Below are 18,454 nucleotides of genomic sequence, written 5' to 3' on the forward strand. Positions count from 1 at the left end.
GTTTATTGCAGTAGTTGTAGTTGTTCTCTCCTGGTGGTGATGAAGGGAAGAGAAAGGCATCGCAGCCTCCCTTACCAGTGGGATCTCTAGGTTTGCTGAGCTGCTCCTAACTCCACTAGCCTTGCTTCCAGTTCGCCCCTATGTAATCAGTAGGGAAGGGCTCCCTTTGTGAAATAAACACTCAGCGGGAGCAGGATCGTGTGAATACGGACAGGAAGCAATGTACTGTGACCACAGGCACGGACAGACCAACCGAACAAATACCTCCTTACAGATTAATAACCAATTTAAAAACAAAAGGAATAACAAAGAAGTTCTTCTGAGTGAAGGAAAGTTGCCAGGGAAGTCCCTCAAGGATCTGCCCTAGAGTTTGTTCAGTTCAGCATATTCATAAATGGTCTGGAAAAGGGAATAAATAACACAAAATTATTCAGAATAGTCAATTCTGTGCTGATTTCAAAGACTCACAAAAGGATCTCACAATGCTGAGTGACAGGGTGATAAGATTGCAGTTGAATTTCAATACTGATGAATACAAAGTAATGCATTTGTGGGGAAAAAAAGAAACATAACCACACATACAAAATTATAGGTTGTAGGAATTATAGAGAGGGAAGAAAGGGATAGGACAGGTCTGTGTAGCTAGGAATTGTGCAGACAAGAAAAACTGCAAATAATTATTCACGATGCCCAAAAAATAGGCAGTCTGAAATAAAACTATCAGGAGGAATTTTTAAAAAAAAAAAAAAAAAACCCACACACAAAAAAACCCCAAACCCAACAGAAATTACTTTTTCATACACTTCATAATTAAGTTGTGGAACTCATTGCCACAGGAAACTGTAGAGACAAAAGCAAAACCTGGTTCATAAAAGAGCTTAAACCCATTGATAGAGAAGATGTCACTGCATATTAACACTGGCTCAGAAATTCTTTGAACTGCTGTTTGCCAGGAGCTGGTAGGCTATACCTGATAAAGACAGCTTCATACAGGGCCCATTAATGCTCATCCATGTGAATCACTGATTGCTAAGAGAGACAGGGTTGGAGACTACATGCTTTTTGTCTAGCCCAGGAAGCTGGTTCTTCTATTTTTAATAACACTATTTTTACCCATGTTTACAAAGCACTAAACCAAACTGCTGTCCATCTGCATGAAAATGTGAGGTGTGAAAACAATGGGACAAACAATTTTTAAATTGGCAGGCTATAGGAAAATGGATTATTTGCCTTGCTTTCCTACTTATTGGGATAATATCCGTATCTTAATCAGCTTCTCTACTTCCCCATCACTCCAACTTTGCCACAGACTCAATTCTTCAAATCTGTTACCTTGCATGGCAATATAGGGACCATCGGTCATGAACAAAAAGTGTCCTGCTTGTCAGTAGAGACTCACAGCATGGCTGTAACCATATCAGAAACTCAATCCAGCCCCAAAATAAACAAGCTGTTTTATGAATGGTAAAGTTAGAAAAGTTTTCTCACAGATGTGTCCTACTTCCTACATCACGCTTTCTGCTTTCTTTCCCATCCACCCCAACCAGTACTTCCAGCTCTTCCCAGTAGACCGATTTGGGTCATATGTGACATGGCTGATGGAGACTGGCTAGGTGGCTTTTACCCCTCAGGACAAATTACCTTCTAAATGCCTCTTTCAGTGGGTCTCACTCAGTTCCTTCTTCAGTGTTCTTGTCTTTTATCTACCTACGTTTAAAAGATATCGTTAAGATCATCTTTAATTCTGCATCAGTTTTGAGTGAAAATGTCCAACTGCACCAAAAGCTATAGGAAGGAAATCGACAGACCAAGACCTCCATGACACAATTTTGATTCCAAGACAAAAGGGTCACATAAAAAGTGTCACATATCACTTTGGCCATCTGTCTGCAGAGCTTCTGAAACTTCCACCTCTGGGGATATAGTGATTAAGAGAGAATCCCAATGTGTATCAAAGGTAGTCCACCCTTTTCCCTGACACCAGTAACTGAAAGAACAACTTCCAGGAGTTTTTAATTTATAAAAACATATTAGGGAATAAAAGGGCTTTGAAAAAGGTGTCTAAACTTGTAAATATTTTTGGCGTTTTCTGTTTCACTATGAAGAGGGTTAGCTTTTCCCTCTGCAGTACCTGATGAAACAAGAAGAGACAAACACAACCACAGGATGGAAACAGATTGCAGACGCCATCCAATTACACAGTTCAAATTCTTAAATCATATAAACTGCAAGTCAGGCATTTCAGTTCAGTTTGGTTCAGAACAAGAAGAAAAAAATAGAATTCTTTTAAAAAACTCATTTTGTCTGAAAGCAAAACACTGCAAGACAGCCATGAGCTATAAGTTCAAACACCTCTGCTAAAAGCCTCTATTCATTTGCAGTTTATTGCATAGCATGAAGCTGCCCACTCTGGTTATAGTCTTTTTTAAATGCTTGGAGCAATAAAATATAAGAAGATTAATCATACGCAGTATATATTCATTAGGTAAATATTAAGATGCTGAATCAAATAGATTACTTTGCATAAACATTTCTCATAAAATATGAGTGGGCGTCATATTTAATAAAAATCACAAACAAGTGGAGAACGATCGCCCTGCATGCAAAAGCAATATAGAATAAACACCTTCATAAGCAACAGTTTCACCACTTACCTCCAGAAGTTATTCATATATACAATCCATTTATAACAGTAAACTGGATCTGGGTTTTGCAATTTTACTATTATTATACCTTCAAGAGGGAGACAATATGAAACTTCATGGCAACTTTTACTTAATACTGCACATAAATTATTGTCAGGTTACAGGGAGTGGAATAAGCAGAGCAAGTCCCATTTTCTTTCTACTCCTTCACTCCTTTATTTATTTTTATTCCTTCTCCTTTGAAAAATGTTTTCCAAGAGAGTATTTCCTTCCCCATTAAAATATAATCACTATCTGGGAAAAATAAATGGTCGAGAGGTCAAGTTTTATTACTGCCTGTTAAGAGACCGGTCATTGCTATGGAAGGGCAGAAAATCAGCTATATTGCAGAATCAGCACAACACTGAACCAGATGAAAATAAATGAATTGAGAAACAAGTGCACGGTTTGTTGGAACAACACAGAGGTTCACCATAAAAGCCTCTTTCTTCACACAGGTGGATTCCAGGAGGCACATGAGAAGAGTCAGCCCCTTGGGGACCACCATGTGAGGATGCCCAGAGCTGGCTCAGCACCAGAGAAGGGCCACTGATCTACAGCAGCATTAAGTCACTGTGTGGCAGCTGCGCTTTCAAGGAGTCTTAGCGATTCTCTCAATTCAAATCCACTACTGACGTTACAGCTTATAAAGCTGTGTGTTCATAGTCTGTATCTCACTTCAGCAGAAGTGTATAAGGAAGAAAGAAATAACGCTGGCCATCAAAAATGTAACCTGTTATTTATATTTGGTGGTTTGCAGCTAGGACACCATCCCTCCAAGAATGCTGTTTGAAGTGTTTCTAAACAGTAAGGTATTGATTACATTAATTGCAGGTAGTAAAAACAAGGTGTTTCTTAATAGTTGATTATTTTCAGGTCTAAACTTAGCTAACCATGTGCTTCATATTCTTCATCAAGGAGAAGTACAAGCTCGAGTGTAACCAGGTATTCCTGGTGTAATATGCTCTAGGAAGAACTCTGGAAAATTAAGCGAAGGAGAATGAAGGAACATGTTGGGGAGAGAAAGCTGTAGGACTCAGTCCACAACTAATTATCACTAATGATAAATGTCATGGAGTCAAATATGAGGTCGTGGTGTTTACTGTAAACAAGCACTGAACTTCCCAGTGCAGTGCATCATTTTAATGACAAACTCACCAGGCAAGTGAGTTTGCTGAGGAGAAGAGAGTGGTTTTCCATTCACTAAAGCAAGCAGTGCAATGACACTGCTTTGAGGATAGATAGCAAAGGCATGTTCTTGTTAGAGATTGACATTAACAATTTTAGGAAGTCATGATGAAGCCACAAAGCACACCTAGCATTGTTCAACCCTGCTTCTCTTGGTTTCAGTCTCTGAAGCATGCATTTAGCTTTAAATAAAAAAGTGCATTATGCATCTTAATTTATCATAGTATCTTTTTAACATTAGTAAGTGTAGGATGATACATCTTACACAATTTCATGAAGGCCTTCAAGAGGCTCAGATTCTTAAACATTTACTTTTCCCATGACTAGCCTGCACTGTGTGATTTTTACCTTAACTTATATGAACGTAACAGCCTCAAGTGTTTAGCTCTGTGTTTCCATTTTGCTACTAAGAGAGTGGTCCAGGGTACCAAATGGCTGGGGTGGCAGCTCCTGCTAGAACTATAAATCAAAATTAATACTGAGTCAAGAGGATGATCAGTGCATATTTTCATATGCATCCCCATCAATCCAGACAGTTTCACCATTCACAGACACATCACAGCAGATTCACAGCTAACAAAGCCTCCCGAGGTACTATGGTGATTTACACTAGCTAGCCTGTAGTTTCTGAGCTTTGCACTTTCGCTTTCCAAGTAGGTGAGATTCTCTCAAAGGAGAAAAGTAGGAAATAGGAAGTAAGAGGTTGGGGGTGGGGAGGTATATTGGAACCCCTCTGTCAGAAAAAACCCTCCACACAAGCTCTCAGAGCATCCATGAGGATGCATAAGCTGAACTGCTCCAAACTGCAGCTCCTGTTAAAAAGGGGCTGAGCTCTACGAGGGCTCTTGCCCACCTTGCTGTGCTGTCTGTATTTTACTGCTCTATCAACAACCTCTTTCTCTTTTCCCCTGTGACTTATGATCATATCCTCCCTTCTTAAATCTACCCACAAACATCACAAACATACAATATTCTGAAATGGCATCATCTACCTTGCCAAAAGGATGAAATTCTGTCATTTGAATTAAAACAAGGAAAAATAGCATGGATTCTATCTTATCAGGTAGAATTACTGCTTTAATCCATCGTGCTGGCTACAGTGGTAAATTATGGCCCAGAACCACTGGGACACCACTTGATTGGCTTTTGATTACCCATCATACTGATGCTGAGCTAAGAGACACAGTAAGTTCTTGATTTCTACATGAGTCACGTTAGGTCAGCTGTTTGGCCCTGATTAACGTAAATACTGTAAGACTAATAAGAGTGTTATTGGAAGAGATTATGATGATCTCTTCCCCAAAAGAAGCAAGAGCAAGCCATGCTTTGTAGGTTAAAATACAATTTTACTTCCTTCCAAAGTAGCTGCATTGCAACAAAATGCTGGAGAGTCAGCTTCAAAATGTGCATGACGTGAATAATCTGTAACAATGCTTTTCTTCTTCTGCCTTAAGAACCGAGTCCTCCAGGATAATCTGTAAAATATGCATACCACAAATGGACAGCCAAGCAAAAGTACACAGAAAGAAAGGGGAAAAAATACCATCTGCTTCTTTCTAGTCAAACCAAGTGGCACTATCAGTTATTGACTTGATCTATCACACAACGATGGTGGGAAATCCGTTGAGAAAGGCAGAAACAGGATTAAGAAAAGGAAATACTGCATTCCCCATATGAAACAAAAGCAAGGCAATATTTTTTTTCTTTCTTCCCCAGGTACCATGCTTTTTGACAGTGCCGAGATTAACAGTCACACCCTCAAAATGTGTGGCCAGCCTTTGCACTCAAAGTAACGCTTTACAACTTCATTCCCTGGTAGGTCTTGATAAGGCTCCTGCAGAATTTTTGATGCAGAGCATTATCGCGCTGCTGTGGTATTCACTGATCCACCACGATACAGGCAAGAGGTGCTCACACAGCCTTGAAATCCCCTGCTTGGGTTTGCAAATAGTTCCCCTAGCGAAGATTTATGTTCCTGTGATGGGAAAAAGTGAAGCAGAGTTCACAGAGGTTTTAGAGATTTAATTCCAGCTCCTAAACAGTTTGTGTATTTTAAAACAGGTATGGAAAAGACGCATATAATATTTATAGTCATTGTTCACAAATACTGTGTTATACTCCCACGATTATGGGAGAAAGCTAATCTTCCTACTTCTCATAATACAGCTCTCAGGTTTCTCAGGCTACATGCTACAAGACATTTTAAGATCATTTTTAATTGGTGCCTGAGAGAGTGCTATAGTAATTAGATTTGACGCTACTTCTAGCTGGCAGACAGCGTGGAGCACCCTATGAGCTCAGAGGACAGAGCTGCAGGTGCTGGTAGTAGCTCAGGGGGTACATGACAGTGCAAAACTATATCCAAGAAAGAGGACACAACCAAGTGAAAATTCAGCCAGGAACAGATATGCAGATTGCAGCAGGCTGACCTCATTTGCAGGATTCTTGTCTTACTGGAAGTTGCGAAGAATGACAGCCGTGACACTACAGCTTACACAGCAGCAACCCTCGGCACGGTCACTGAGTGAACAGCACTGAGTTTCAATGACATTGTTTAGGATTCTTCAGTCACTGAAATGGCTTCATCCAGACTGAATATATTTCTGTTGATCATAAATTGATCTACACCCCCAGTTCTCTTATTCTATCAGAGGTCACGCTGTGACAATAGCGATCATGAAAATGCAAGTGCTGTTCTTTACAGAAGAACATAAGCAGGACCTAAATTATTTCCTTATATTAGTCATGTATTAATTTCTACTAGTTACTAATTAAGAGTAGCTAACATTCTCAGGCTCATGCAAAGAAAAGAGCAGGAAGTTCCTACATCTTCTGTATAACTTGGCCTGTAAAAAAAGCCCTGCTATAACGCAGCTCGGACCTAGAGCCGGTGGGAAATACTGGTGGGAAGTCTGCCACTTCAGCCTCAGAAAATACCAAGACATCAAATCCTGAATGTTTCTACAGATTTCAGTAAAACTCCACTAGAAAAATGCTCCAGTGAGCTACAGTTCTCCCCTATCCTTCTAGATGTGAATCTTCCTCTGTTCCAAAATGGTTCCATGTCAGTAGTTAACAGTGTGTACATATATTATGCATGAATGGGATAAAAGATGCTCAAAGTAAAGAAAAATTACATGCTTTTTTCCACATTTCGTGCAGACACACTTTTCCTGGACACTAAACCAGACAGAAGCGCAGTGAATATGTTTAGCATATCTATAATTTAAGGCTAGTGAGTTCTGCCTTTCAGTGTGAAGAGTTGATAAAACTATCCCCTTGGAGAAGTGGCCTGTAAGGAACATGATGCAGAGCACAAGTTCAGACTCCACAGAATAATCAACTGCTAAAATCTGGGAAGCAGCTGGTTATACAGCTATTCTACAAAAAAAGATTTGGAGTTTCTAGAGGATCTCAAAGTAAACAGAAGTAAATGTCAAACTGCCATTAAAAAAAAAAAAAAAAAAACAAAAAAAAAAAACAAAAAAAAAAACAAAAAAAAAAAAAAAAAAAACAAAAAAAACCACCTGTAAAATAACTCTTGAAATAGAAGCAGAATACCTTCTTTGCAACTCAAAGCTGATCAAATTGCTAAGAACGCATTATGTTTTGCTTTGAGCATCACAGTTCAAGGAATGTATGGATCAGAGAGAGTAGAGAAAAACAAGAGCTCTAGAAAAGTAGGCCTATAGGAAAGGCTTAAAGCATGGGGTCAGTTGGGTGTGGAAAGAGAACACTGAGAAAACAAACATCATCAACGTAAAAGACAGATACAAAAAAGACAGAAATAAACTGTTCTTCATGCCAGCTATAGCTAGGAGAACCAAGAGGCTTAAGCTACGCAAATGGATGTTTAGACACTAGGAAAAATATCTTACTGTACAGATATTTAAAAACTGGAACAGGCAGCAGGGAGAGGTGTAGACTGTCACTATTAGAAGTTTCTGAGAACATTGTAGCTAAACTTCATCCTGCACCAGAGGAAAAAAGTATCATTCCTGGTGTCAGCACATACCCATTTTATCCAACAGATAGCCATCATCCTTCAGATCCAAAGCAAACAGGGCAAACCATTCTAGCCTTCCTGTGTTAGATAAAGGCTTCTGGCTTATTTCTAAAGGCTGGTCTGAAACTGCTAATTAACCTACATTTGTGCAATGCTTTGAGGTGCTCTAAAAGATGAAAGTGGGTTTGAAGGACAGAGGAAAGCAGATAGGACAAATACAAGCAAGAACAAAAACAAAGAGTAGATCAAGCTCTGCTCTTGAGTCATGATGGAAATCCAGGGAAGTTTCTCTTGGGTTCACATAGGTGCGACCAACAGCAAAAATTCACCTCTTCTGTTGCATAGAATAGTTAAAGGTGCCATTTGCATCATTAGCATCCAGTTACTCTTGCCTTGTCCAAATCTTTACAAGACAAGGGACATAGCCTGCACATGAGGTGTCTCAGTGTTACATCTCTGCCTCTGGGGCATCTCACAATCTTTCAGCTGCATTGTCCAGTTGATGGTCTTAGTGGGAAGAATGTTGTTGGGCTATGGGAGGTCACAGAACTGGAAACAAGATGAGTTTTTGAACAACAGGTTCAAGCTGAACTCAAACTGGCATAGGACTTTCTAATGCATGTTGTTTCTGGGCCAGCTGAAGAAGAGTGGGTCCTCCAAGTATGCTGGATTATCTGAGGAGGCAGCTTTCTCAGTCTGCTATTTATATACCACAGAGTATTCCAGGGTAGATAAATTGTGCATTCTTATTTCTCCTTCTTTTATGAGTTTGTGTTGACATTGTTACCACACCAGCCCATTTTCCAGCTACCTGTACAGTACGATCCAGATCTCTGTCCACTTGATGCCCTGTTCCAACCACCAGACCCTGCTCTTCACATTGGCTTGTTCTTAAAGCCCTCTTTCCATGTTAATTCCTGTGCAAAGTTTGTTGGCTTCAGTGACTACTTATCCAAAAGGAACCTAAGGTCCATAACCCAAAAACCAACCAGTCTTGAAACTCTGCAGAGAGCTGGCAAACTGTAGATAGCGCTACGAGTGGCTCACCTATAGCACCATCAACTGAAAGCAGCAGGTTTGTAATTTATGGGCCACTTCAGGTTTCTCTTCACATGGGGCTCTTCTGGGGTTAGCTCATTGCAACTGAGGTTGCTTTTTGCACACCTGCCACCTGGATACTCGCTTGGCCAGCCACCAGCATGCCCAGCACACTCCCAGCCAAATATTGCCATCAGGAATGCATGTCACGTTCCTATTTCTCACTCCGTGACTAATGAGCTGCACAGAAAATGTGCTTTTAGTGAAATGAAGAATATGGATCAATTATTCTACCATCTAAGAACACACCTGCACCCATTATTAATGGGTCCATGCAATTAGTTAGGAAAAAACCAGGGGCAGGCTCTACAACATGTGTCATTATATGCATTCACCATACATTCTGCTGACTAGCAACCACACTTGAACTGGAAATATTTCTGTGCCTCAGAAAGCAGTCATACAGGACTCCACTTGGCATTGTAGACTTACCACTATCCTCATGACATACTCCTGCCTCTTTGCTAAATTATCCTGAAAGGAAATTCAGGTGTCAGCCTTGGATATCTGTCTATGACATATTTCCCACAGCCTCTCCTGATAGTCAGTAAGGGCAAAATTCACTTTACCTCACCCCAGTCCAGGTGATCAAGGGGATTGGATCTGGTTAGAGATTACAACGCTGCCTTGGTTGTGGATGGGATAAATTTAATTTTCTTCTCAGTAGCTGGCACAGTGCTGTGTTTTGGATTTAGGATGAGAATAAAGTTGATGACACGCTGATGTTTTAGTTGTTGCTCAGTAGTGACTGCCCCAAGTCAAGGACTTTTCAGTGTCCCGTGCTCTGCCAGTGAGCAGGGGCACAAGGAGCCAGGAGGGAGCAGAGCCAGGACATCCCAGAACTAGCCAAAGGCATATTCCATATTCCATACCATAGAACATCTTGCTCAGTATACAAAGCTGGGGGAAGAAGAAGGAAGTGGGGGACACTGGGAGTGACGGTGTTTGTCTTCCCAAGTCCCTGTTACTGGTGCTGGAGCCCGGCTGTCCTGGGGATGGCTGAGCACCTGCCTGCCCATGGGAAGTGGTGAATGAATTCCTTGTTCTGCTTTGCTTCCACACACAGCTTTTGCTTTACCTAGTAAACTGTCTTTATCTCAACCCATGAGGTTTCTCACTTTTACCTTTCTAATTTTCTCCTCCATCCCACCAGGGGGGAGCGAGTGAGCAGCTACGTGGGGATTAGTTGTCAGCTGGGGTTAAACCCCGACAAACACATGCAGCCACACTTCACTTTCTGAATATACTGCTTGTACTGAGAAGGGTCTAACTCAAGACCGCAGGAATTAGGCAAAACATTCCCTTTCATTGCTCCTTCTGCAGCTGGGTGACATCTAAGAGTACAAAAAAATAGGAAAGCTGTGGTCTTGAAATATAGAAATCCTGTGGAAATTAATTAAATCAACTATGCTTACAAATTATTGAAGTCAATACCATGACAGCATATGCCCAAAGTGACCAAAAAAAGACTGAGTATAATTCTTTTATACTGGCACTTTCTAAATTGTTGAGGTATTGGTCTTGCAAAGCTGAACATCTTTAAATGTTTATGCATACAGGTAGAGGGTGAGTTCTGCGTGGTTTCTTTATAACAAGAAAAAAATAAAGCATACCCAGTAAGTAATTTTAAAATGCATGGGTACAACTTTTATAATTCTGTGTTAGTTTGAAATATTTTGTTTCAGCATTTGGCAATGCTTCTATATCTCTGGATCAGTGTATTTTCTCTTCACAGCTTCTCTCTAAGCCAAGGCAATCTCTCTTCCTATGTTCCCACAGATAAGACCAACAGAAGTGCTGAACCCTGCTTTGAACATATGAAAGGAAGCTACTGCTGGAACATGCTGTGTGAGAATGCTGCAGCTTGTAATCCTCATTTTCTTTGCTTCCAAAGGACCCCAGGTCTGCTGTTCTGGAGGGCACGTGAAAATCCCATTGGGGATGGTCTTTACTGGGCTTCAGAGATACAGCGTCTGTGTTTGCACATAAGGCTTGAGATGATCTGAGGGACACGTGGAAAGGAGAAATCTGGTCTTTGCCAGACAACTATTTTAGTGTCCAGAAAGGCTTATCCTACTTTGCCAAGGCTCTTTCTTGTCTTAATTTGGTGGAACTTTTAATTATCTGGTCGGGTGTCTAGATGCAGGAAAAGGTGCTCCATTAATGTGCATATAGAAATTGGGAATGAATAAATAAATAAATTGCCACCTGAGATGCACTATTATCACCTCTATCTGTGAGGCCTGACATATTTTACTGGTTAAATATAACATTAAACAGTTACTACAAGTGCAAGTTTTCTCATTTCACACAAAATCAAAGCTAGGAAGATTTTATTTAAAAAAAAAAAAGAAAAAGAAAAGAAAAAGAGAAAAAAACCTCTTGTTTACTCCTAATTCTTCTTTTGGCTAGGGTTACTAAAAGCAATCTCTTCATCCCTGAGGGGTGCCATTTCTGCAGCACATTGCAAAAACAAAATCCCACACCCACACAATAAAAACACTGTGTTAGTTAGCACACTCACACTTCAGTATTCCCACTCTTGGCATTCACCCTTTGTAAGTTTTGCCACATTATTAGAGACATGAGTGATTGCTAATACACATGGATGCAATTAAGAAAGAGCAAAGAAAGGATTCACAAACAAGCCGGTGAGCTTTGTATTTGGAGTGAATATGAAAGCTGAATCACTCATTTTTCTGCTTAAACTGTAAAAGGAGGATATAGACTGATTAGCATGAAGGGTCTTGCAGCAAAGCTTGTAGCATAGATATAAAAGTGGATTAAAGAGGGAAATTCCTTTTACACTTTATGCTGTTTCTCTTTTCATAGCCTTTATTTCTGCTCTTCAAGGTGAGGAATGTTTTCATTTGGATCCGTACAGCAATGTTGCTGACACAGAAGACATAATTCTACAGACCACCAAAGTCATCAGAAATTACAGATAGAAATAAATCAGTGCATATTTTTTTCTTTTTTTATTTCAGCCCAAGAGACCTTGAAGATTTTCTGCCAAAATTTTACAAAAATAATTTAATTTCCTGATAACCTACTTTCAATCTATAAACAGCATCTATGTTCCCTCTTTTGGAGAACTTCCATTTGTGTATATTTCCGGCAGAACATTTTAGGAGCCTCACTGGGAATTACCACATAATGAATAAATGCCAAAGCTGAGCTGAGATGCTAAGTTTACCTCCAGAGCTGTCTCTTCATGCCTTCTAGGGACATTGACACCATTCTGATTTTTCTTGGGACTCCAGAGGAACCCTTGAATAGAATTAATTTAAGACAAGAGATTCTGCCTCCTGTGCTACCCAGGGACCTCAGGGTTTTTATTGAGATCACTAGGCAGTCATGAATACTCATTGAATATGAACAGTTGTCCAAATGGCCTGCATCAACAGGAATAGCTGCTGTATCGGAACTTAACATCTGTGTTTTCTCTGCTGAAGATGAAGAGTTCCCCATTTTTTTGTGTTAGAAAAAGGTTCAAAGGCGAACAGAAAAGGATATAAGCCTGAATTATTCTTTGCTTCTCATTGCAAATGGTTCAAGCATATCTTCCCTGGATACAGCTGGCTATAGGAGTAAGTTCACATAGCAACTCTAACGCACAAAGAGGCTGAATCACGGAGAGATTCAGTGCATGTCAGTTAGATGGGATGACTGGTCCAGCTACAGATGTCAGTAATTCAACTGCCTAGAGGATTTTCTCTCCTCTTTAGGAACAGTGGGTGCTCAGGAAGATGAATTGCTCTTTTCAGGAGCAGTAAATACCCCTTTTTCCAATCCAGTTTTTTAAAACAAAGTGCTAACAGAGATTCAAAGCTACTTGAGGATGCCCTTCATAGCCACCTGTTTTGAGATGCACAATTTCCAGTTATATGCCCTTAGAAAGGGAGTGAATAAAATGATAGTGAAATCTAGACATTGTCTACTAATTTTAGAGCTATATGGGCACTTAATTCTAACCACATGAGAGGTCCCATTGAGTTCAAAATGCATTAGCCCAGTAAGACTCTGTCTTGACTTAATCATACAAAATCTTGTTCCCTATCACAGTTTGAGCAATTGCTGTGAACTGGTGGATATTTGCAGGCAATTTCAACAGTATGTGCAAACTGACTCAACTTTTGCAAGCAAATGTCAGGAGGGAATAGCAAGAGACATTTACTTACCAACCTTCTCAAGATTTCCTTGAAAATGTTCAGATCAAAGCACCAGTGTCTTTCATGAAAACAAAAGGTGATTTTTAAACACATTGTGTCAACAGGAGCTCTCTGGTGGTCGCCAAGGGACCTCACATCCCTGCCTTAAATTCTGGGGTCTCCAACTGCAGTGATCCTATAAACTCTGAGTAAGTATTTTAATCTCATTCAGAAATAAGGAAAATTTGAGATCTGGACCTTTTCCCTGCAGCGCTGCCTGAGAAAAATCTTCTGGGGCATAGGACTAATAACTTGATAAGGAGTTAATTACCACTGGATTTGGTTTTATTATCAAGATGAAGCTAAGAGGTTTGTAGTATGGTATGGTTTGCTTCCAGAGCAGCTAGGAACAGCCGTGAATAAATCATGAAGATGCTTAAGAGCGTTCATATATTTGAATTACAACATGTTTCCTAAGCTAATTAAGAAATATTAATCTGAATTATTTGGACTCTGGCTGGCACATATTCCATATTGGTCATGTTAGCATTATACATATTTTCCTCCTGAACTTACACAGTATTGACAGACTAGTTTGCAGACATATGTATTACACATTGTCTGCCTAGCAGCCCTGAAATGAAAAAGGAGTAACTCTCTAGAGATGTTTTCTCTATGGATTTGCATCTCTCCCCAGATTATTAGATCTTCTTCACCCCCAGTTCATAATATCCAATTACCCTGCTAGCCTGTGCTCAATTATTTAAAGCATTGCCCTTACTTATTGAATTTTATAATTTAATATTAATAGATCAGAGGTTAACTAGTTCAATATCACAAAAGGAGTCACTGGCTCAGTAATACAAAAGGAGTCAGGATTATGTTGAGCTCCTCAATATTAGTAATCAGGCTTTAAGGAGAGAATAGAGAGCAACAAATGCCACTCACAGCAGGGTACAAAGGAGAAAGTCAATATTTGCAGACCTGGGTGTCTCCTACCTGAACTGCAGACAGTTCTGAGCAGGTTCTACCACCTGCTGAATGGTTTTCATTGGGAGCTTGATAAAGTCAACAGAGAAGCTTCAAGACTTCAGTGGATCAGGTCAGGGCCGATTAAGAAATAGCAAAAATATAGTATTCAGTTAAACCTGAATACTCTTAACACTAAAATAGATACAGTATCATTATAAGACTGTCTTAACTGAGTGGGGAGGAATGATACAGGGTTAATTCTTCATTTCTCATCTGTTTTCCCTCTCATTTTGTATGTGTTAAGGGTATGGCAGTGATAATGCTATAGGCTTTTAAAGATACAAGAGGAGCAACGTGCATAGGGAAGATGACTTTATTTTTATTAGGCTAGCTGATATAGCCAGAAAAAGCATAAAAGCTTTTGATCATCCGTTACATACCTATGGGCTAAATGGGCTGCTCACCATAGTATGAGAGGAGAAGACAAACTAGACAGCCAGCAGCTTTGATCTTCCAGATAATGATAAAGAAAAATCCCACTCTCACTTGCCCTGGTGCTTTATGAAGTGTTTGGAGCCTTTTTTTCTTTTTTTCTTTTTTTCTTTTTTTTTTTTTGTAAGGTTCATATGTACAGTCAGGTTACTGAGGAACGGCTACCATGGGCTAGCTGAGCCTTGATAACCATCCACAGGCACTGCTGCCCACAGCAAGCACCGTATAATCCAAGTTACTTTCATCTCAGTGGAAGAAGTTTAGACCTCATTAACTCATGTTTACCTGGACTTCAAATGCTCCCAGTATAGTTATTTCTGCTATTCTATTATCTTTTCAGATACACAGAGTAACATTTTATGCCTCAGTTATGAACTTAAGTTTAGACTGGCTTCCAACAGCCTTTCCCTGGTTTTTAGGTGGACATTTCTGACAGTTTGGATTAATTTTACACAAGAAATCGCTTTTTACAGTACCTGTAAACCACATCAATTTTCTCCCAACCTAAGTCATGAAGGCAATTTTTCCCACTTAACAGTTTCACTATTACTGAAACCAGGATTTCAGTTCAAGCTTCTTTTTCCTTGTAAGCATGAGCACAGTATAACTGGCCTCATAATACAAATTGGTCTAAAGACTCCCAAATGCTGGGACTCCGACAAAGTTTTTCTGAAGACCAGGATTTAAGAAGTCAAGTTTCTTCTATGACTCAAGTTATCAGGCCAGTTATTCTAAAAGCCAAAACATTCCTAACCCTGTTCTCAGTACTCGTTGTCCAGGGTAGAAGCTCACATCTGTACAATAAATGAAATCATTCCTTGTTGAGTATGATCTCTATATTTGCAGAGTTCAGTAGCTTTTAGGCTTTTAAAACCACCATGCTTCCTCTAAGCCAAACAATTCCAATTACCTTTATTAGTGCCAGTGTAATTGCTTCCAGTATCTTTTTAAATCTGGCAATGAACACAAAGTTTTGGCACTTTTACCTGGAGTTTGCTTTTGAAGGCATGCAAGCTTTTAGGGAAAAAGTGAAGCAAACAAAAGAATAGTTCTGAATTCATGGAAGAGCACTGAATCAAAGTGAATCATTTTAAGAAGCTGATTCAGTGACATTCAGACTCAATTATCTGCCAAGAGGTGAACCTAAGCCTCCCAAGGCATGCAGCATTTCCACTTCCAAAACAACAAGACATTATTAGCCTGTATGGAAGCTGACAGCAGAAGAAAACAGTTGTTGTGGAGCAGACAGTAGGGTTCAAAGCACTTTCTCTGGCTCTGAGGGTTGAGAACTAGCTGGGTCACACCAAGATCAATGATTAGTAGCAGCCAAGAGCAAGCCAAGTGCAAAGAGGAATTGGCTTGCAAGCAGACAGCGTTTGCCACACAGATATTCCTGCCCTCATGGAGTCTCCATGTTTTCATTATGAACCTTGCCTTTGTATGAGGAATTTTGTGCTAGTATTCTCCAGCCCTCCTTCCCTCTGACTGAAAACATCAAGACAAAATTCCTCCTTCACAGAGCTGCTATTCCCCAGCTCCTCAGCAGAGGCAGAACCTCTGTGCCTTACTGTGAAAATGCCATCAAAAATCCAAGGAAAACTATTCAGTTCATTGTGCATCTTGGCACCTTCAATCCTGCAACATTCCTAACACCTCAGCACATGGAGAGATGGAGATGCTCATATGCCTCTGCGCAGGAGGAGCACAGACCCAGGAGCCTGGGCTGTCCTTGGCTCCAAAAAAAGGCAGGCTGTTGGCAAACCACCCTCTGTGACTGCTGTTTTGAAAAAGATTAATAGGGAAAATCCAGTCTGACGACTTCCGGGTATTTTTGGACTTACTCCCCCAGGGCTGCCCCCAAGCTGGGCACCTAGAGATTTGACCCTTGGGCGATGCTGAGCCATGCCTTTGGGCTCCCCATAGTTCTGGCTCGGACTCCAAATCCTGCAGGAGGTGAGGGCTGGTACCAGAGACATGTCGTGGCCCTACAGGCTTCTGTAATAACACTTGTACCCACAGCTTCCTCTGCCCCCAGTTTCCCAGATCCTTGGCGGTAATTGCAAGCTACTGGTTCCTTGTGATCTTATAGATGGAAATGGCTTGAAGTGAGATGCACCTTCATAATAATTGATAATTGCAGGAAAAGATAAGAATTTACCCAAAACCATGAGTCCAGCTCTGATTTAGGTGCCTTTTGTTTTATCTGAAACACAGTCCTATCCAAATTATAGCTCTATATGTACAGGCACAGTCCTCCTTCTATGAAGGGAATATAGCTCTTCTTAAATGAATGGCAGCAATGACAAATGATATCCTTGTTGTGAAAAATTTTGCCTTATTTCTGAGAAAACAGGTTTGCCTTTAACAGACCAGGACAGTTTCATGTAACCATTGACTAGTGTCAACAAGATTTCTACAATAATTATCTTCTTTCCAACTCCAGCGTCCAGGAACTTGACCAGCAGACATTCCTTATCAGTTTATATTTATATACAAACATTGCTGGAATCTCCTTTACATCAGCAACACATACCTAATTATTTTTAGTGAACTCATTATGTAAAACACTTCAGTGACTAGGACCTAAAATTAACAAGATTTTGGGGAGCCAAAAAATACAAGACCATCGGATCTCATTTGACTTTACTGAACTCAATTTACTTTTATGAGTTTCAACTTTTCTAAGCTATCATTTTTACTCCCTCATTTTATTTTATTTTTTTTTTTGAGTTAGGAAATTATTCACATTGTGAAACTGCCAACGTTCTGCTGACATAAGCACTGGGAGTGTTGCTGGAGATGTGCTTCTGAGAGTGTCCTGTAAAGAGATGATTCCGTCATCAGTGAGTTCGGATAGATTTGGAGATGCTGCTTCTAGGGCTGACAAACTGGAGGAATTTTGGTTCACAAGACATGTTCGGGGTGCTGTCTGACACTGCCTAGTCCTTGCACAAGTGCTCCCCATGCTGCTCTGGGTGTGCTGCCAGTACACTCTCACCAAGCTGCTCCACCTGTGCTGTAGCTATCACCACTCATTGCAGCTGCTGTAGCTCAGGTACAGAAATACAGTGAAGGAGGCACAGATACAAGTGCCCTACCCTACTGCTATTATTCAGAGATGTGTTCACCAGTAAGTGATGGTTAAAAGTCCTCAAATGGATAAAATTATTTATTTCCTTCCCAATATCAGATGAGTAGTGAGAGAAAACATGTATAAATACAAACAGGTTTTTTATCTCAGAGGGATGAACATAATTTCTTATGTCTGTCTAAGGACCTTAAAGTCTGTAAGCAGGTGACTTTTATGGCCATTTAGTCTTTTTCTAAGCTTACAGGGAGTATTAACAAAGGGTGATGAGTGGGAAGATCAAAATGAGAGATTCCTCCCAAAAACCCATTTCAGAGCATCACTGCGGGGAAAGACACTCTGTATTTTGCAAAGCATGGGCCAGGCTCTGAATTGTCTTATAACCATCTCCTCAGATAACAGAGGTGGGACAGCAGGGGAAAGAAGTACCGTGCTAAGTTACTTCTTTCTATCACTACAAATTAAGACACTTATTTATAATTTTTTTATTCTTTAACATTTGCTTACTCGGCATCTCTTAAAAAGAAATCAGACCTAATGTCTGGAGAAAGACAAGCAAAGGACAACAGCCCAGCAAAATCGGTAGCAACTTTTGAACCAGGAGTCCTATGTTCATCTCCCAAGCTTTTCGGGACTGATCCTGGCTATAAAATGGAGAGAAGCAGGAAAGAGCCCTCATCCTCACCGGGAGACTGGAAGGCAAAGTGGGGCTTGAGAATAGCTGTGCCTCTAGGGGCGTAGGAGCAGAGTCCATGGGAGAGACAGTTTGACTCTT

This window comes from Falco naumanni, chromosome 4, assembly GCF_017639655.2.
Source record: "Falco naumanni isolate bFalNau1 chromosome 4, bFalNau1.pat, whole genome shotgun sequence".
Taxonomy (NCBI): domain Eukaryota; kingdom Metazoa; phylum Chordata; class Aves; order Falconiformes; family Falconidae; genus Falco; species Falco naumanni.